This window comes from Sorex fumeus, unplaced genomic scaffold (assembly GCF_029834395.1).
Source record: "Sorex fumeus unplaced genomic scaffold, SorFum_2.1 ptg000032l, whole genome shotgun sequence".
Classification (NCBI taxonomy): Eukaryota; Metazoa; Chordata; class Mammalia; order Eulipotyphla; family Soricidae; genus Sorex; species Sorex fumeus.
In genome coordinates, this window is record NW_026606089.1 from 5,964,681 (window position 1) to 5,987,256 (window position 22,576).

Genomic DNA, 22,576 nt, shown 5'->3' on the forward strand with positions numbered 1-22,576 from the left:
GTTGATTGAATATGACGTGGTCTATTTCGTTGTGGAATCGTCCACCAGGAGACTCCCATGTCCATCATTTAGATTATGCCTTCTAGATCTGTGAGTTACCATGAATGGTCTTGGTCAACATGATGAACTCAGACAGTCTCTCACCCTGTTTGTTCCATTCTAGGCCATGGGTCCCGATGTGAAGTTCTTCAGTTGATCTTCTCGGTCCTATCTTGGCATTAAAATCACACACAATGATCTTGTAGAAGGTGTGGTCTTCATTATAGAACTCCTCTAGCTCCATGTTGAACTTCTCGATTTCTCTTTCATCATAATGAGATGTTGGTGCATAGACAACGAAGATAGTGTGGTCTGTAAACCTGTAAATTTGATACATTTAAAAATTTATAATGGATTTTACAATAGTCTTTCAATTATGTATTTACATTAGTCTATATACAAGCATGATTTTTAAACAATAAATTTCAGTGACAATAAAATTTTGGAGTTTTTCATAATTGTAATGATTTACTGCTCAGTTTATATTGATGTGAACATTTTTATCTATTTGTCTAATGTTCTGATTGTTTATTTAAGATCAGTAATTAACAGCTAACTTACCGATGACTGATTATGTGGCTCAGGGCTAAGGCACTTGGCTTGCGTGTATGAAACTTTGGCTTGGCCTCCTGGAAGGCAAATGCCCTACCCATTGTGCTGTGAAATTTATATAAAATATACTAGTAATAAGACCTAATGATGTTGGTGAACAGTGCAGTATAATTGATTATTTAGTAATTTTCTTGATTTGTTAATGAAATGTGTAAGCTCTTGAGTATAATGGGAGTATTTTTCTAACATAAGAGTCTGAGGAAGGTGAAACTGTTATAACTGTCCTGTAGGATTCCATCTCCCTAGCCTGCTTCATTCTACATCTCTCTGTATCCAATCCAGTTTTCTTCTTGGGAATCTGACCTCCTGATTGGCTACCCTCTACCTTTCAACTGCCTACTTTATGACATCATTCTCCCACCCAACCAACCACCAACTGGTAGAATCTTGGGGTTGGTACCGCTTGATCTTGAGCCTGGAAGTTGGTGGCAGAAAGAGATGGTCCTAGGAGAGTTAATGGAGTGATGGATGGATGGGAAGGAAACCGGGAAGGGGAGGGAACTGGACAGCTGGTGATCAGCATGGGAGATTTGGTAGATGTTTTCTAAATACTTTAACATGTTTTTCGTAAATGATAAGCAAAACAAAAATACGAAAATAAGATAGGTTCCAAAGAACAGGTTACATATAAGACCGAGAGAGCTGATAGGGCTGGCATTCCTTCTGGAGCTTTCAATCATACCATTTACTAAAGATAGTATTTTCACATCACTTAGCTGTGGAGAGGAATAGTGAGAAACAGAATGTCACCAGAAAAGCAAACTGGATGACCACCTTTCATAAATGCCAGGTGAAATGTGTTCACATGTATCCCAAGTGCAAGTGTATTAACAGGAACATATATTTCACTAAGTCTGCTTGGTACCAGTAACTACTTTGGTGGAAATGGAGGAAAACAAATGCAGTTTCTGACAGACGTGAGTCTAAACTGCTAATCAATTTTCCCAGGAAAGGGTAGTTTAATGGCTGTGAACAGAAAAACTTGAAAAGTGTTTTGCTACCTTTCATGCATGGCTAGAGGAAAATGATCCCAGTCATCTCTCAAAACTAACAAGCTTCAACTCCCTTGAAGGACAGTTGTATTCAGTGAGGAAAAAATGCTGGGAGAAAAGTCTGAAATGATGGGAAATAGACAATAAGTGCAAAAGGAAGGACTTGAAATTTGGGTTCCTCTGAAAACAAAGCTTGAATCCACAAGATCTGGTGAGCACACGTTTTACTGGGAATGGGATCTGAGGAGGATAGGAGTGATATCAGGGATGTGAACAAGGAACATCCAAGTTAAGGAAGACTTAGCTAGCTGATTACCCCATGGGCAACACGGTTCCAAGACTACCAGAACTTACCAAGGAATTTACTTTAATTTTCTTTCTTTTATATGGTCACTTACAACATGTATTCTTTGCCTTCTTCAAACAAAATTTGCAAATGATTTTTAATTATTAAAAATATTTTATTAACACGTCATTATTAAAAAGAAACATATAGGCCAAAGAGCTAGTGCAGTATGTAGAGGGTGTTTACCTTTTATGCAGCTAACCTGAGCTTAGTCCCCAGAACCCTGACCCTGCCAGGAGTGATCTCTGACTACAGAGTTAGAAGTGAGCCCAGAGCACATCTGGGTGTGCTACCCTCCCACAAAAAAGGAAGAAAAGAAAAACATATAACTGTTTCTTGAGTAACATAGAGGTTAAGGGTGCCAACTGCAATATAACTTTTGAAAACCCCCAAATATAAGAGATAGTCTGCTGTTGACCAAGAAGATGGTTTTTTAATAATATTTACTCACATTGTCTGCAAGTAATGCTATTTGTGGCCTGTAAATCTGTAAATTTTGATACATTTTAAAAAAATTATAATGGATTTTATAATGATCTTTATAAAGAATTTGTATTTTATAGTAATAAGTGATAAATTGTATTTCTGTTTTTGTGGGGAATTTTGGCCATAGTATGTGGTGCTTGGGACTTCTGACTCTGTGCTCAAGTGTCATTCCTGGTGATGCCAGCCATTAAGTTCAGTTGACTGTGTTCATGGTAAGTGCTTTAACCCCTCTACTAATTCCGGGGGGCCAATCAAATAAATTATCTGCATATATTTTATACATGCATGGCATACTTTGTCTTAGATTTTTTGATATTTCTAGGATATATTGATCGTCTTTAAATATTTTACATCAATACCAATCTCCAAAAAAGTTTCAAAATATAATTATTGACAAAAAATCATCTAGAGGTCCAAATTTGTATTGTTCATGGGATAACTATATTAAGAAGAAAATAGAACCAAAATAAACATACAAGTAAAATGAAGGTATATTTCTTTGGAGTCTTTATTTATTTATTTATATTTGTATATTTATATTTATATTTGTATATATTTGTATATATACAAGTATAATCTTAGAAAAATAAATCTCAGATACTATAACATTTTATTGAGTTTTTTATAATTGCAATGTTTTATTGCTAAGATGATATTGTTGTGAACATTTATATCTATTTGTCTACTTTTCTGATTGTTTACTTAAGATCTGATATTAAAAGCTAACTTACTAGGGCTCGAGCGATAGCACAGCTGGTAGGATGTTTACCTTGCAAGAGGCCGACCTGGGTTCAATTCCCAGCATACCATATGTTTCCCTGAGCACCGCAAGGGGTAATTCCTGAGTGCAGAGCCAGGAGTAATCCCTGTGCATCGCGAGGTGTGACCCAAAAAGAAAAAAAAAAGCTAACTTACTTATGACTGGGTATGTAGCTCAGGGCTAAAGCACTTGGCTTGCAAGTATGAAATTTCGGGTTCTATTCCTCACACTATAGAAAAAAAACCAAAATCACTAACTATGGTTGAAAACATAACTCAGTGGTAAAATATTTGCCTCACATTTGTGAGATTACGGGTTTGATCCCTGAATTTCCATATACGCTCACAAAAGCTAATTTACTTAAAGAATATTAAACTGCTTTAAACCAAGTATATATTGCCGTACTATTATACAGATTTAATTCTCAATAAAATAACTTGAAAAGGTCTATTTTTAGCATCTTTGCTAGGAAAAGATGTTACCTGATTTTTAAATGTTTGTAATTTGGGGACACATTTTAATTTGTCATTTTATTTTGTGCTCTTTGTCTACTAGTGAGCTTGAAAATTGCTCTTGTGTTTACGAGGAATTTACACTTCTTTCAATAGAGATTATATGATCATGGTTTATGCTTATTTTTTCTATACAAGTTTAATAGCTAAATATTGATTTATTTCACAGCAGTAATTTATTAAAAACATTCATCATTTGCTTATCATATTAATTGCCATTAGTTGTTTGTTTTGCTTGTTTTTTGATCACTTAATTTACTTTTTATCTTTTCTTTCAGATTGTAAGATTTTCACACAATTGAGCATATCTTTTTCTTTATATTCTACAGTTTTAGATTGAGAACAACTGTTTGTTTTGTAAAATAAGATACTTGTGCATTTACAATTTCTTCTCATTATTTTTACATTTTAACACATCTCGATTCATCTACAATTTGTCATAGTAAGTGTTGTCATATTGAAAGAAACCATCATTATTTTCAATCATAGCACTGTAGCACTATCCTCCCGTGGTTCGTCCATTTGCTCGAGTGGGCACCAGTAACTTCTTACAACAGATTGTGAGACTTGTTGTTACTGGTTTTGGCCTATTGAATACGTCATGGGTAGCTTGCCAGGCTTTTGCTATGAGGGCAAGCTATTCTGGGTATCTTGCCGGGCAGAGGAATCAGAATCAGGGTTGGCCTCCTGCAGGGCAAATGCCCTACCCGTTGGATGTAAACATTATATAAAAATACTAGGAATACCGAATGTTGTTTCTTTAACAGTGCAATAAAAATGATTATTTAGTAAATTTCTTGATTTATTAATGAAATATGTAAGCTCGTGGGTATAATGGGAGTAGTTTTCTAACACAATAGTCTGAGGAATTTGAAACTGTTATAACTGTTTTGTAGGATTCCATCTCCCTAGCCTGCTTCATTCTACCCCTCTCTCTTATCCAATCCGGTCTTCTTCTTGGGAATCGGACCTCCTGATTGGCTAGCCTCTACCTTTCAACTGCCTACTTTACGACATCATTCTCCCACGAAACCAACCACCAACTGGTAGAAGCTTGGGCTTCCCATGCGGTTGTTTGTAAAAAATTCGAATCATCCTGGCAAGTGACCAGTGACCAATGACCAATCACCATTGACCAGTCATCTGTACTGGACACTTGTGGTCTTAAGCCGCTGAAGTTTACTGACTTACTCTCATACTGTCTCCTCGTCTCGTCTACCTTTCATCGGTATTTCCTCTTCTCTGACCATGTCAGGTAAGGAATAATACTTTTCAAAGCTTTTCATTAGATTTATTATCCCTAAACTTAGCAGTCTAGTAAAAACAACATGTACTAATGAAAGAAAATATTCAAGTAGAATTTTGTAAGCCACATTTTAGTTGACTTTGACATTTGCTGTGTGATTTTAGACATTGGCTTTCTTTCTCTCACATACAAACTGTTTTTCCTCATTGATTACTTTATGTTTTAGACATATTTATGAGCTCAAATACAAACATATATATATGTTGATTCTCTGTGTTTCTTTTTACTTTTAATCGTGTATTTTACATAATATCCTTTGAAAAAAGCAAATCAGAGAGAGTATTTTTACAGAAAAAGAAAATGTAGATGCTGTGGAATCCTGCTGAAATATACTCGCATGTTTTCTCTGTAATGGTCTCTCCTCTTGTATTTATACCTCAGTATTTTAAATATAGTGCTATTACACAGTAATAATCATTTATCTTTGAGTTTTCTATTTAAACCAGGTAATAAGAAAATTTGGGGCATGGGGAAGTTGTGGAGTGCTGAGCGATAGGGAGGCAAGCCCTCAAAGGTAAGAAAGTTTGGGATCACTTTCATCAAACATTGACCAATCGAAACCAAGACGATATGAGGGAGAATAAAATAGGAAAAAAAGAATGAAAGAATATGGACGGCAATTATCAAGGAAGGGGAAACCGTCTGGATTGAATGTTGAAGAAAACCAAGGATTTAAAATCAAAAAAGAAAGAATATATGTTAAATATGCTGAGGTAAATACACTGAGAGCAAGTCAAAGCAATTTACTTCAATAAATGCCAGGACTAGAAAGTATTCTGTTCCTTGAGTAGGGTACCAGTAGGAAAACCAGTATATCAGAAAGACATCCTTGGTGACTTTTTTCCTTATTATCTCTTTGAACACAGTACTTGGTACTTGACAATTGAGAGCCTGGCAAGCTACCGAGAGTATTCGATATGCCAGACACAGTAACAACAAAGTCTCCAATGGAGACGTTACTGGGCCCGCTCGAGCAAATCGACGATCAACGGGAATATAAACATGCATCAGAAATGATGAATCCCATAAATAGCTAATAGTGGTTATCTAGGTGGGTGGAAGCAATAGAATCTTCAATGTTTTATGACGTTCTGGTTTTTAAGTACATGTACGCGTTGCCTGTTGAAATTTAAAAAATGGTATTTTCTAACTTGATTCAGGAGATTTGATTCATTTATGTGGTAATTAGGTTCCAGGTTTAAGCTGCTTGTCATCTTTACAAATATTATTTCATGTGATTTTTTCTACCTAACATGAGAGTAGTTTGATAATAGTCAACTTCTGTTTTAGATCCTAAGAGGAAATAGGAAAATCAAGTCTCACATGTAGAATTACACATTTTTGTTATATTTGTTAATTTTGATTGTTCCTACGTTAAAAATATTTAATGGGATTTTGGTGCTCATTTATTAAACATTGAGAAGAACGTTTTCCAGGTTAATAAAGTTAATTTTACTCCAGGTTTTGAAAGTAAATTTGCAATATTTTGTGATCATTTTTTATATGGTCTTTTCTGTTGTTTGTGTGATAAACTGAAATCATATGCTATGTTTAAAACGTGTTGTTTGGTGGTTAATATTCAGAGGAATTGATGAGAATAATTTTTGTAATTACAAAGTTTCTCTATTTTACTCATTTAAAATATTTCTTACCTATAAATACAATCACGTTTCACTTAATCACTTAATCACTTAACTTCCTGTTAGTCGTCGATTTGCTCGAGCGGGCGCCAGTATCGTCTCCATTTGTCCCTGTCGCGTACTAGTGTAGCCCAATGGCATCTATTCGCTCAGGGAACATGAAGGGCCTCAAACCGATCATTCATGATCTTGACGAAGAAGTCTGACCATCTGGTAGGTGGGCGGCCACGCGGTCTCTTGACATCATGTGGAATCCAATCAGTAACAGCTCTAGTCCAATGGTCGTCTTTAAATCTCATTACGTGACCAGCCCATCTGATTTTCGACACCTTGGCATATGAGACAGCGTCCCTGATCCTTGATCGTCCACGGATGTCAGAACTCTGGATTCGTTCTCTCGTTTGAGCGAAACGTGATATTCCAAGCATAGCTCTTTCTATTCTTCTTTGGGAGACCTGAATGGCATTCTCATCTTGTTTGCGTAGGGCCCAGGTCTCTGAGGCATATGTTAATGCAGGAAGAACAGTGGAATCAAAGAGATGTGCCCGGAGCCGGAGGTTCTTCGTCCTCTTAGCTATTTCTTCGACGTTCTTGAAGGCATTCCAAGCCGCTCTCTTCCTCCTGCACAGCTCAGGTGCCAGGTCATTTGTCATGTTGACCTCTCGAACTAGGTGCACATAGCTGATGCATTCGGAGATGGTCGTTCCATTGAGAGCGAATGGGGTGTCAGGAACAAGGCTGTTTCTCATAAACATTGTCTTCGTAAGATTCAGCTGTAGTCCTACCTTTCCACACTCACGGTCAAAGTCTGCCAGCATTTGTGCCGCTTGGCTGATGTTTGGTGTTATTAAAACAATGTCATCAGCAAAGCGGAGGTGGTGTAGTTGCTGACCATCTATCTTCACTCCCATTCCTTCCCATTCCAGTCGTCTCATGATGTTCTCGAGGGTGGCACTGAAGTGTTTCGGTGAAATGGTATCACCCTGCCGCACCACTCTCTTGACATCAACGATCACTTCTTTGTAGAATGGTGAGATCCTGGTAGTGAATCCGCAATACAGCTCACGGAGGATCCTGATGTATTGGGCATGAATGCCCTGATTGGCTAGGGCTTCAATGACCGCTTCCGTCTCGACAGAATCAAAGGCCTTCTTTAAATCAATGAACGTTAAGCAGAGCAGCATCTTGAACTCCCGAGAAACCTCAATGAGCTTGGTTATCGTGTGGATATGGTCGATGGTGCTGAATCCTTTGCGGAACACTGCTTGCTCGCATGGTTGTCCGTCATCTAGTGTTCTGCCAATCCTATTCAGGATGACTCGAGTGAACAACTTGTAGATGACAGACAATAGGCACATCAATCACGTTTATTCCTATTTTCTTTTTGTTATGTAGTTAGTGCTAAATCCTTTCTCTTTAATGGACTGGTAAGATGTGCACTCAAAAATCAACTTCTATTCCGTTTTTTGGCTAGCAGTTTTTTTAAAAAATAGAATACATTCTTCATATTGTATATTGTATATGTGGAACAATTTATTAATAACCTTATTGGACTGTTTTATTTGGTTTTGTTTGAGACCACATCCACAGTTATTAAGGGTTTACTCCTGGGTCTGCTCTCCATAACTTACTGTACTATGCTGCTTGCTACAGAGTCCAGATTTCATTGATATCTATATACATCTTTTTCAGCTCGGTGATACATATTTTTCACGATGTTTTCTTTATACTTCCTCCTATGTAAACCATATGACTTGGAAAAATTATATTTATGTATGCATAATTATTCTTAGAGTTATTAGTAACTACATTGTAGATAAACAATTTAAGACACAGAATTTAAATAAAGTTTTCCTTCCAAAAACATTTCTTGGGAAAAACTCAAGTAGTCATTTTTGAAGTGGATCAAAAATCAGGGTAACCTTCTATTCATCAGCAAGATTAAGTCATAAGTGAACCGTAACTAACAGATATTCATTGCACAAGTCAAAGGGAAACCTGTTGATTACAATGGTAAGAGTTGTAAAGACTCCAAATGCCTATATTAAAGTAAGGTAACTTTCTAACTGTTTCTGCGTTGTAGTGACAATGCAGAGTCCTGGAAAAAAGTCCACATGCTTAGGTTCCCTACCTTGGAAATTCATAAGGGGCAGAGAGATAGTACTGGAGGGGATAAGGCACTTGCCTTGTACACAGCCAATCTTCTTCGATCTCTGTTACTGCATACACTCTTCTGAATGTTACAAGGGGTCACTCCAGAGTGCAGAGCCAGAAGGAACCCAAGATCACTGTCAGTTATTGGTCGAAACTATACTCCTTAAAATGCCCAATAAAAATTATTGGAAAACATGAAGTCTCTTTGTCATTTCTGGCCCTCAGGTTTCTTCTTGTCCAGAGAATGTTACCCACTCATAGACTTCCTAGTTTAGAAAAGCTTGCCTTATAAGAAATAACATATGAGTCAATAGGAGAACAAGCTACAGGCATTGCTAGGGTAAGGAGAAACTATCTGTAAGCAAGAAATCCAAGAACAGACACGATCACCCGGTTCTTCTACAGTTCTGTGTTCACATTGGGAGCACGATACCAAATACACAAATTGCCAAAAGGTTCCAAGCTTTGAATCACCCTAAATTGTTGGAACTTTGGAAACTCAGTTGACTGTTGGTACTAGAAGCATCTCGAGGGCTTAAATTTTAAGTTCAGATTGTTCCTCTCAGCGTTGAAGGAGATTATAAGTCTCACAGATTTTTTTCATCACCCTCTTGTTCCTTACAGTAAATTTTCAAAATCCATCTGTATTGGGAACTGCCCATACTCTGCAGCTTTCCCTTCCCGTGGTGAATGATGCAGCTTCCCTAACAGGAAGTGTCTGCAACTACTCCAGAATATCTGCTCCAGCTGGTAGTTCTGCTTGGCTCCTGCCCTCAGCCTCTGGCACCTCTTTCCAACCACTGATGGGTAGTGCCTATCTTTACCAACATTTCAGCACAACAATGCTATCTGGAGTGTTTCACCAGTCTCATATATCCACCTCAGCTGCTTCCTACCCTATTGTTTTGGAATGGGATATTGCAGGAAGGGCTGAAGAGAAGTCTTCTATGGGATACTTTTTCTGTATCTTTCCTAGACCAAGACACTGCTGTCTCTTCCATTTCTAAGGCAGCTCGCTGTGAGAGTACACTGGACACGTACAACACGGTGTCTGTGTACCCATCACTTTCTGCCAGTCTTGTTGAGAGAACACCATCTCAGGTTCCACATTAGAGTCAAAGCCTGTCACTTCCCTAACAGGAACGAACCCAGGTGTATTAAAATCATCAAGGCACTCTGGGAACTCTCCTTTCTGGCCTGCAGTCCTATGACTCCATGTCATACATAGAGCAAAATGACTCTGCCCCCCAAGCTTACAGCAACTCATCTAGAGAAATGGTTATTGTTCTGAAGGAGGTCCAGCCCCCAAATAACCAACCACCAACTTCCTCCTCTGGAATCCACTTCTCTGTGTCTGCTCAACCCCTCACAGAATCAAGATATCAAGGGGAGTTAAACTGAGAGAAGGGAAAGAAAACTCAAAAATTGGGGTCAAAAAGAGGAAAACTGTCCATAGACAGGTGGTATTTAAATACATTGAGATTTTTAAGTTTATGAAATGAAGTTAACTAAGTTCATGTTTACACCCCTCACTCATTTTACAGCATGTTATTTTCGCACTCAACATAAGAGCTCCTAATGGACATTGGAACATGTGATAGTATAATGGACAACTGGGTTTCATATTATGAAGTTCAGGAGCACACAAAAGAATGCCACATTTTTCCCTAGTTATTTCAATTATATTTTAATTTTTATTAGTTAAACATCATGAGGCACAGTTGTAGACTTACAAATTATTGTGCTTGGATTTCATTTATACAATGATGGAGTACCTATCCCTCCACCAGTGCCCATTCTCCACCACCACGGATCCCAGTATTCCGCCGACCACCCATACCCACATCCCACCCAGCCTCTGTGGCAGGGAATGCCACATTTTTCACTATTCTATGTCAGATGTCCTCCAGAATTACGACACTAAAAGCAAAATACATGTTTTAAAGTAGTATTTTGTTATTTTCTTAAGAAGTTTCAGAACTCCTATTGTAATGGTACCACTTTAACTTTCCCTTCCATTAATGAACAGCAAGGTTCTGAATATATACGTGTTTCAGAGATTCTATCTCAAATCATCAAATCTAGAATCTGCACTTCAGCACAAATATCATGCTGTAGGAGTGCTTCATTCATACTCTTATTCTATGATATTAACGTCCTTTTATTTTTCTATGAAAGTGACTAAATTGAGAGTAAAACACATTACAATGCTAATCTCTGTATGGAACTTATTAGTTTAAAAATCTTTATTTTTTTTTAAAAAAATCTTTTGTTTGGAGGACATTGAATCTGCGTCATAGCATGAAGTTCTCAGGAATTACTCCTGGGTCTGTGCTAGAGATCACTGCTGAATGTGCTTAGGAGATCATACGTGATATTAAAGATCAAATGGAGGTCAGCTCTTCGCAGGGCCAGTGCCTTACCAAATGGACTATCCCTCTGTCCAAGTCTCTTACTTTTTAAGTTAGTTTACACAGAAACTCTTTCAAATACAAAGAAAACCAAAAAACAACAGCACCACATGACAAACAGTAAGAACTACAACAGTTACCTAAAATCTTCTAGCACAGGGCCTTACCATGATCCGTAGAAGAGCCAGTAACAATTCCTTGTCTATTGATGGTAGGTGCACAGTTGTTGCAGCAGTAGTTTTGTGCAGGGAATATCTCATTTTGCAGGGACTGATTTCTTCCTCGGTTTCTTTTTAGTGATGAATTTCCTGGAGATGGAGACTTCCCTGGCATCGAACTTTAGGTCAGACATTTGGTCTGACAAAAATTTCCGAATTGCCCACATGTTGCAGTAGAAGGATTCAAAGACTTGAGAGGAATCGACCACCTGACCTTGGGAAAGTTCCCATAATATCTCCAACCCAAAGTAACCTGTCGCTGACCCAACTCCAACTCAGGAACAAAAAGTTATAAATTTTGATCAGATGAAACCTGGGCTTTCAAAAGCTCTGGAGACCTACCAGATCCCAGTATACCTAGATCAATGAAAAGATCTTCAGGTAATGAACACCACTGAGACCATCACTCTGAAGCAGGTGCAAGAAAATTCATGTGGCACTAAGGGGACCTCCCATGCAAAACAGAAGAACAAAAAGGAGGCTTCTAAAACTCTTGAGGGAGAACCAAAGGCCAAAATTCAACCAAAAGTCCAAGAATGCTTGCTATGGGGAGCAGGGATTGTTCGTAATGCTGCAGTCAGCGATAGGTGTCCTGTGACCACAGCCAAAACTAACAGCACACCTCACAAAGCTGCCTCCAGCAGCATCAGAAAGACAAAGAGGCATGGGCAGGAGAAGATAAAAAACACCAGAGAAAACTCTAAGAAAGCTAAGAAGTGTAAGCAGCCAGGGAACAAGGTCAAGGCAGAAGAAAAGCCCACCATTGGCAAGATGACATGCAAGAAAAGTCAACCTGAGCTTTGCCAAGAGGCTGTTAAAAAGTCCCGCCACTACCTAGGCATACAGATGCTGGATTCTGTCAAAGTTTTTCATGCTCTGGGGAAGAAGAGTGATCCAAAACCTGGAATCTCTTCCTTCCAGGTCCTGGGTAGCTCAAAGAGGCCTAAAGATGTCAAGCCACCCTCAGCTGTCAAGCCATGGCTAGGTGATACACGGGATGGAAAAGTCCTTGAGAAAACTCAGGTCAAAACAAAGTACAGAAACCAAGTAGCAGTGCTAAAAAACGCTCATCTCCATCCCAGTCTGAGCTGCCACCTCCTAGGAAGGTCAAATTGGTACCTTTGACTTTTCTTACCATGGAGAGGCCGCAAGCTCGACCTGTTTCTCCAGAGGACAATCTGTGGCCTCACATCGTCCTGCTGCAGCTTACCCTGCCAAGCCTGGCTCTACCAATGCAGCTCAGGCAACTGCTGCCAATTCTTCCCGGTCAAACACTGAATTTTTGTCTGGTTCTGCCAAACCTGCTCAGTCCATTTCAACCAACCCATCTCAACCAGGTTTGCAGAACCCTAGTAGCCTGTGTATTCTTCGCCCTGCAGTTTCTACACCTGCTCCCTACAAGACAACAGCTGGCACTTCTCTACATCGGGAGCCTTCTCCTGTATCTGTGAAGAAGCGGCTCTCGCCACCCATACATCAGAGTCAGTTTCTCCTCCAAGACTTCCGTTTACAACTGATTCCATGGAGAAAGCCCAATGTTCCCGAGCCAGTCATGTCAAAGCCCATCACCAAAGAGCAGAGACCAAAGCGTGAGGCTATGAAAAGGAAGGTTCAACAGGAGCTTGAGGTAAAAGGTAAATGGTAAAGGCCCTCCCGTTGATCGTCGATTTGCTCGAGCGGGCCCAGTAACGTCTCCACTGGAGACTTTGTTGTTACTGTGTCTGGCATATCGAATACTCTCGGTAGCTTGCAGTGCTCTCGAGAGGGGCTGAAGAATCGTACTCGGGGCGGCAATGTTGGCCGCATGTAAGGCGAACGCCCTACCTGCTGTGCTATCGCTCCAGCCCAGGAGCTTGAGAACGATGCCAAACACCCCTCTTTGGGGAAAGTGCAGTTCTTTATTGAGAGTGAAAAAGAGATGGATATCTCTCTCTAATATGGCTATGTAATGTGAGTAGCTGGAATGGTAGGTTCCACTTGAGGTACCAGATGGTTGCCTTAGACAAACACTGAGATGCCATACACAGTTTATTAATTCTAATACCTTTTTAACCAATTGAAGTGATGCATAGTAATTAATTGGTTGCTAATAAAGTTTCTGAAGTTTGAGATGCTGTCAAATGTGGTTGTTTATGGGAGGGCTGGGGTTTGAAGGATGGCATGGAAAAGAATGGGAAGGTATAGAGAGGACAAAGGGGGAATAGACAAGACTATGAGAAAGAGAAACTTGGTCCAGGGTTCTAAAGCCCTTCAGAGGAGAAATTGCATGGGCCTGATGAAGAGTGGGGAGCTCAAATTATATTACCTTGAGGGGCTGTTCTGTGGTCTTCCATGGTCCCGGGTGCCTGTAGCCTTCTCTAAACATCGCTTTTAACTGCAGCTCACACAAGAACCAACTTTATCAGTGTCGTTGGGGCTGTGTTGCGGGATGTACCGGACTAAGACATGCGCAATAGGTCACCACTCCCAAAGCAGTCTGTACCGCTTGACCTTGAGACTGGAAGGTGGTGGCAGAAAGAGATGGTCCTAGCAGAGTTAATGGGGTGAGGAATGGATGGCAGGGAAACCGGGAAGGGAAGAGAACTGGACAGCTGGTGATCATCATAGGAGAGTTGGTGGATGTTTTTAATTACGTTAACATGTTTTTCGTAATGATAAGCAAAACAAAAATACGAAAATAAGATAGGTTCCAAAGAACAGGTTGCATATAAGACCGAGAGAGCTGAAAGGGCTGGCATTCCTTCTGGAGCTTTCAACCATACCATTTACTAAAGATGGTATTTTCACATCACTTAGATGCGGAGAGGAAAAGTAAGAAACAGAATGCCACCAGAAAAGCAAACTGGATGACCACGGTTCATAAAAGCCAGGTGGAAGGTGTTCACATGGATCCCAAGTGCCAGTGGGTTAACAGGAACATGTATTTCACTAACTCTGCTTGGTACCAGTAACTACTTTGGTGGAAATGGAGGAACACGGATGTAGTTTCTGACAGACCTGAGACTAAACTGCTAACAAATTTTCCCAGGAAAGGGTAGTTGACTGGCTGGGAACAGAACAACTTGAAAAGTGTTTTGCTACCTTTCATGTATGGCTAGAGGAAAATGATCCCAGTAAACTCTCAAAACTAACAAGCTTCAAGTCCCTTGAAGGAAACTTGTATTCACTGAGGAAAAAATGCTGGGAGAAAAGTCTGAAATGATGGGAAAAGAGACAATAAGTGCAAAAGGAAGGACTTGAAATTTGGCGAAAACAAAGCTTGAAACAACAATATCTGGTGAGCACATGATTTACTGGGAATGGGTTCTGAGGAGGAAAAGAGCGATATCAGGGATGTGAACAAGGAACGTCCAAGTGAAGGAAGACTTTTAGCTAGCTGATTACCCCATGGGCAACATGATTGCAAGACTACCAGAATTTACCAAGGAATTGACTTTAAGTTTCTTTCTTTTATATGGTCACTTACAACATGTATTCTTTGCCTTCTTCAACGACAATTTGGAGTGTTTGTTTCTTTCTCAATATTATCTTCACTTGTGTAAGCATCTTTAACAACTGCTGGATAACACAAGTATTTGATCAGACTTATTTTGTACTATCATGTTTAGTTGAGATTACTGACAACTAGGTCTAAAGTGAAGTTTGCTTTGATTGGTAGAAGTAGAGTAGCGAGGACTAGGGATGGAATTAGAGATTATAGGGTACCAGATTTAGTTCCTAGTAAAACAAGTCAAGGACAGTGTCCCAAATAGACTATTGAAAAAGACATCCATCTCTGTTTAACATGTAAATTCAGCATATTATATATTATATTAAAAATGAATTAATATTCCTGTATTTGGTCTTTTAAAGACATTCAAGGTTGGTTCAGGAAACAAACACTGCCTATGAAATCATAACAACTTAATCATAAAAACCTGATTACTACTTCAGTTTCCAAGAATGTCAGTGTTAATAATGATTTCCCTTGATCTCCCTAGTACATATGATAGGCATATGAATACATCTATGTGAATAAATAATTGGTATCAAATTTCGAGTCTCACCATACATGGTTGTGGATATTGTGAAATAGTTTTATATATTTTCGAAATTTTGCAATAAGATCTCTGGGTGTGAATCCTCGAATCATAAATACCTTTTCATATGTTCCAGCACCACCTCCTCCCACCTTGATTACTATAAATATGACCTCCTAAGGAGTCATTTGCTTTGTTCACTTTGTTTTAGTCCTTCTCTCTCTCTCTTTTCAAAGGTGAGTTATCTGTTTCAAATCAAGGTGCCGGAATTTGGTGTGGGAGTTTTAATCTTTATGAGTGATTTAAAATTTCTTCATTTATTTTTTAATTGAATCACCATGAGATGGGCCATTGCAAAGCTGTTTTGTGCAATTTAATTTTTAATCCTTTCAGTGAAGCCAAGGAAATTCTCTTACTCGTGAAATTCAGAATTTCCATATTTCATGTGAATCAAAACTGATTGTTTTTGTGTGATTTTTTAAATTTTTTATTATTTTTTATTGATAGAAAAGGGATCACCAAATAATGGGTGTTGGGAGTATCCTCCCAGGATGGGAGATGCATGCTGAAAGTAGACTCTAGACCGAACATGATTGCCACTCAATGCCTCTTTTGGTATGTTTTTTAGATAATTCTTCCCCTCCTCTGTTTGCTTAGGACCAGGACTTTGCCTCTCCCCTCCCTGTTCTTTCAGGAAGCCAGAGAGACATCTTCAGGCAGGAAGAGCATGAAATTTACATATAAGTGGTACTGCTTGGACAGTATCATGTTAAGTGAAGGGAGTCAGAAAGAGAGGGACAGACAGAGCAAGAATGCATTCACCCGGAGAACATAAAATAACAAAATAGGAGACGTACTCCTATTTTGTTAGGAAGGAAGACTTCCGTCCTAACTTCCTTGTTAGTTAGGAAGGAAGACATACTCCTATTTTGTTTTGAAGGAAGACTTTTAGCTAGCTGATAACCCCATGGGCAACATAAAATAACAAAATAGGAGACGAACTCCCAAGAGTGGCCGAGATTAGTGTCAGGAATTTTTCTTCATAGCTTGGAGACCAACCACATAAGCTAGCAGAAAAAGCAGCTCAGATAGAGAATGGAGCACCAAATAAAGGGTGTTGGGAGGATCCTCTCAGGATGGGAGAGAGTGCTGAACATAGACTAGAGACCAAGCATGATTGTCATTCAATGCCTCTTTTGCAAACCACAACACCTAAAAGGAGACAGAGAACAAAGGGGAATGCCCTCCCACAGAGTCATGGTGGGATGAGGGGATGGGGGTTGGGAGGCATGCTGGGATCCCTGGTGGTGGGAAATGGGCACCAGTGGAGGGATGGGTATTTGATCATTGTATAAATGAAACCCACGCACAAAAATTCATATGTCTACAACCGTACCTCATGGTGTCTCATTAATAAAAATTTAAAAATTAAAAATAAAAAAATTGGAACATAAAGTAAAAATAAAACTAAAGAAAGATCTAACAATAGGAAAGAGGCCTGTAGTACTCAAAACGTTGAGAAACAGGCACATTGGCAAGTATTTTTAAATACGCATCCAGGAGAGAATATAGCATTGTTCGTGAACAAATCTACTCTATGGATTCATCTCATCCTTGAAATGGAAAAGGACAATGTGTTACAGTTACAAATTTACAAATAAGATATATACCATCTATTTTTTGCTATGTTTCTATGCTTTACCGAGTATTATCCTGATTTTTAAATTTACTTTAAGGATTAAAACAGTATTTGCCTGCATTAAACTTTTTAATTAAATGTTTTATTAGAAATGATTTTTGATGATTAAGAATGTTTTATTCACATGTCATTTTCTAAAAGAAACATATAGGCCAAAGAGCTAGTACAGCATGTAGAGGGTGTTTAACTTGTATGCAGCTAACCTGAGTTCAATACTCGGAACCCTGAGTGAGCTTGAAAATTGCTCTTGTATGGTACTACATGGAAAATATTATGCTAATGGAAATGAGTCAGAAAGAGAGGGACAGACATAGAAAGACCGCATGTATCTGGGTGAAATAAGGTAACAAAAAAAGAGACTAACACCCAAGAACAGCTGTGCTAAATACCAGGTTGTTCACTCCATGGCTTAGAGGCCAGCTGCACTGTCTAGGGGTAAAGGCAGTGCACATAGAGAAGGGAGCACCCAATAAAGGGTGCTGGGAGGATCTGCCCAGGATGGGAGATGCCTGCTGAAAGTAGTCTATGGACCGAACAGGATTGCCACCCAATGTCTCTTCTGCAGAACACAGCACCCAAAAGGAGAGATAGAACAAAAGGGAGTGCCCTACCAAAGAGGCAGGGTGGGATCGGGGATGGGGCTGGTGGTGGGATGGGCACTCCATCACTGTATAACTGAAACCTAAGCGCAACAACCTGTAGGTCTACAACTGTACCTCATGGTGTTTCACTACTAAAACAAAACAAAACAAAAATTAAAAAAAAGAAAATTGCTCTTGTGTTTACTAGTCATTTACACTTCTTTCAATAGAGATTATGTGATCATGGTTTATGCTTATTTTTTCTATTCAAGGGTAATAGCTCAATACTGATTTATTTCACAGCACTAATTTTTTAAAACCATTCATCCTTGGCCTATCATATTAATTGCCAGTATTTGTTGGTTTTGCTTGTTTTTTGATCACTTAATTTGGTTTTTGTCCTTTTCTTTCAGATTGTAAAATTTTGACACAAATGAGCATATGTTTTTCTTTATCTTCTACAGTTTTAAACTGAGAACAACTGTTTGTTTTGTACAAATAAGATACCTGTGCATTTACTATTTCTTCTCATTTTATTTACGTTTTAACACATCTCGATTCATCTACAACTTATCCTAGTAAGTGTTGTCATATTGAAAGAAACCACCAATTTTTTCAGTCATAGCACTGTAGCACTGTCCTCCCACGGTTCATCCATTTGCTCGAGCGGGAACCAGTAACATCTTACAACAAATTGTGAGACTTGTTGTCACGGGCTTTGGCCTATCGAATACGTCATGGGTATCTTGCCAGGCTCTTGCTATGTGGACGAGATACTCTGGGTAGCTTGCCGGGCAGAGGAATCGGAATCAGGGTTGGCCTCCTGCAAGGCAAATGCCCTACCCGCTGTGCTGTAAACCTTATCTAAAATATACTAGTAATACCAAATGTTGTTTCTTTAACAGTGCAATATAAACGATTATTTCGTAATTTTCTTGACGTGTTAATGAGATATGTAAGCTCTTGAGTATCAACACAAGAGTGTTAATGAGATATGTAAGCTCTTGAGTATCTTTCTAACACAAGAGTCTGACGAAGGTGAAACTGTTATAACCGTCTTGTAGGATTCCATCTCCCTAGCCTGCTTCATTCTACCCCGCTCTCTATCCAATCCGGTCTTCTTCTTGGGATTCTGACCTCCTGATTGGCTAGCCTCTACCTTTCAACTGCCTACTTTATGACATCATTCTCCCACCAAACCAACCACCAACTGGTAGAATCTTGGGGGTCCCATGTAGTTGTTTGTAAACAAATTTGAATCATCATGGCAAGTGACGAGTGACCAATGACCAATCACCAGTGAGCAGTCGTCTGTACTGAACACTTGCGGTCTTAAGCCGCTTCAGTGTTCAGAGGTACTCTCGTACCGTCTCCTCTTCTCGTCTACCTTTCATCGGTATTTCCTCTTCTCTGACCATGTCAGGTAAGGAATAATACTTTTCAAAGCTTTTCCTTAGATTTATCATCCCTAAACTTAGCAGTCAAGTAAAAACAGCACGTAGTAATGAAAGAAAGTATTCAAGTAGAATTTTATAAGCCTCATTTTAGCTTGACTTTGACATTTGCTGTGTGATTTTAGACATTGGCTTACTTTCTCTCACATACAAAGTGTTTTTCCTCATTGATTACATTATATTTTTGACATCCTTACGAGCTCAAATACACACACACACGTATACTTATATATGAGTGTCGATTCTTGTGTTTCTTTTTTCCTTTTAATAGTGAATTTTACATGATATCCATTGAAAACAAGTAAATCAGAGACAGTATTTTTACAGAAACAGAAAATATAGATGCTGTGGAAAACTGTTAATATATACTAGCATGTGTTCTAATGGTCTCTCCACTTGTATGTACACTTCAGTATTTTAAATATAGTGATATTACAAAGTAATAATCATTGATCTTTGAGATTTCTATTTAAACCAGGTAATAAGAAAATATGGGGCATGAGGAAGGTGTGCAGTGCTGAGCGGTAGGGAGGGCTTACCAAGCCCTCAAAGGTAAAAAAGTTTGGGATCACTTTCATCAAACATTGACCAATTGAAACCAAGACGATATGAGGGAGAAAGAAATAGGAAAGAAAGAACGAACGAACGAAAGAAAGAAAGGAAAGAAAGAAAGAATAGGAACGTCGATTATCAAGGAAGGGGAAAACGTTTGGACAGAATGTTGAAGAGAACCAAAGGTTTAAAATCAAAAAAGAAAGAATATATATTAAATATGCTCAGATAAATATACCGAGAGCAAGTCAAAGCAATTTACTTCAATAAATGCCAGGACTAGAAAGTATACTATGCCTTGAATAGGGTTCCAGTAGGAAAAGCAGTTTGTCAGAAAGCCATCCTTGCTGGCTTTTTTCCTGATTATCTCTTAGAACACTGTACTTGGTACTTGACAATTTGGAGTATACGCACGCTTCAGAAATGATGCTTCCCATAAATAGCTAATAGTGCTTATCTAGGGGGTTGGAAGACACAGAATCTTCAATGTTTTTATTCTGTTCTGGTTTTTAAGTACATGTACGCGCTGTCTGTTAAAATAAAAAAAATGGTATATTCTAACTTGAATCAGGAGATTTGATTCATTTGTGTGGTAAGTAGGTTCCAGGTTAAAGCTGCCTGTCATCTTTACAAATATTATTTCATGTGTTTTTTCTTCCTAACATGAGAGTATTTTGATAATAGTCAACTTCTGTTTTTAGATCCTAAGAGGAAATAGAAAAACCAAGTCTCACATGTCTAATTACACGTTTTTGTCATATTTGTGAATTATGAGTTTTCCTACATTAAAGATTTTTTGTTGGATTTTGGTGCTCATTTATTAAACATTGAGAAGAATGTTTTCCTGGTTGATAAAGCTAATTCTAATCTAGGGGTTGAAAGTAAATTTGCAATATTTTGTGATCACTTTTTAAATGGTCTTTTCTGTTTCTTGTGTGATCAAGTGAAATCCTCTGCTATGTTTAACACGTGTTGTTTGCTGGTTAATATTCAAAGGTACTCATGAGAATAATTATTTTGTACTTTCCAAGTTTCTTTCTGTATTTTACTCATTTAAAACATTTCTTCTCTATGAAATACAATCACGTTTATTCTGATTTTCTTTTTGTTATGTAATTACTGTTAAATCTTTTCTGTTTAATGGACTGGTAAAGTGTGCACTCAAAAATCACCTTCTATTCCATTTTTTGGCTAGCAGTTTTTTTCTAAAATAGAATACTCTCTTCATATTGTGTATGTGGAAAAATTTATTAATAAACTTATTGTACTGTTTTATTTGGTTTTATTTGGGATCACGTCCACTGTTATTCAAGGCCTACTCTTGGGTCTGCTCTCCATAACTTACTGTACTTTGCTGCTTGCTACAGAGCCCAGATTTCATTAATATCTATATAGTTCTTTTTCATTTCTGTGATACATATTTTTCATGATGTTTTCTTTACCCTTCCTCCTATGTAAACCACATGAAATTGAAAAATTATATTCATGTATGCATTATTATTCTTAGAATTATTAGTAACTGCATTGTAGATAAACAACTTAAGACACAGATTTTCAATAAAGTTTTCCTTCCAAAAACATTTCTTGGGAAAGACTCAAGCAGTCATTTTTGAAGTGGATCAAAAAGGAGGGTAACCTTCAATGCATCAACAAGATTAAGTCTTATGTGAACCGTAAGTAACAGGTACTCATGGCACAAGTCAAATGGAAACCTGATGATTACAATGGTAATAGTTGCAAAGATCCCAAATGCATATCTTAACGTAAGGTATCTTACTTCCGGTTTCTGGGCTTGTATTGATCATGCAGGGTCCTGGCCAAAAGTCCACATCCTTTAGGTTGTGTAACCTGGAATTTCATAAGGGACAGAGAGAGATAGTACTGGAGGGGATAAGGCACTTGCCTTGTACGCAGCCAAACCAGTTGAATCTCTGTCACGGCATACACTCTCCCGAATGTTCTAAGGGGTCACTCCAGAGTGCAGAGCCAGGAAGAACCCAAGATCACTGTCAGTTGTTGGTCCAAAGTCTACACCACTCTACACCCGCCCAACAAAATTTATTGGAATATAGGAAATCTCTTTGCCATCTCTGGGCCTCAGGTGTCTTCTTGTCCCGAGAATGTGTCCCTTTCTCTTAGACTTCCTAGTTTGAAAAAGCTTCCATTCTAGGAAATAGCATAGGAGTCAATAGGAGAGCAAGCTAAGGAGAAACTATCTGTAAGCAAGAAATCCAGGTACACACACGATCACCTGCTTCTTCTACAGTTCTGTGTTCACTTTGGGAGCACGATTCCAAATACACAAAGTGCCAAAAGGTTCCAGGCTTTGAATCACCCCAAGTTGTTGGAATTTTGGAAACACAGTTGACTGTTGGTACTAGAAGGATCTCGAGGGCTTAAATTTTAAGTTCATATTGTTCCTCTCAGCGATGAAGGAGATTATTAGTCTCACAGATTTTTTTCATCACCGTCTTGTTCCTTACAGAAAATTTTCAAAATCCATCTGTATTGGGAACTGCACATACTCTGCAGCTTTCCCTTCCCGTGGTGAACAATGAAGCTTCCCGAACAGGAAGTGTCTGCAACTACTCCAGAGAATCTGCTCCAGCTGGTAGTTCTGCTTGGCTCCTGCCCTCAGCCTCTGGCACCTCTTTCCATCCACTGATGTGTAGTGCCTTTCTTTACCAACATTTCAGCACAACAATGCTATCTGGAGTGTTTCACCAGAGTCATATATCCACCTCAGCTCCTTCCTACTGGAGTGTTTTGGAATGGGGTATTGCAGGAAGTGCTGA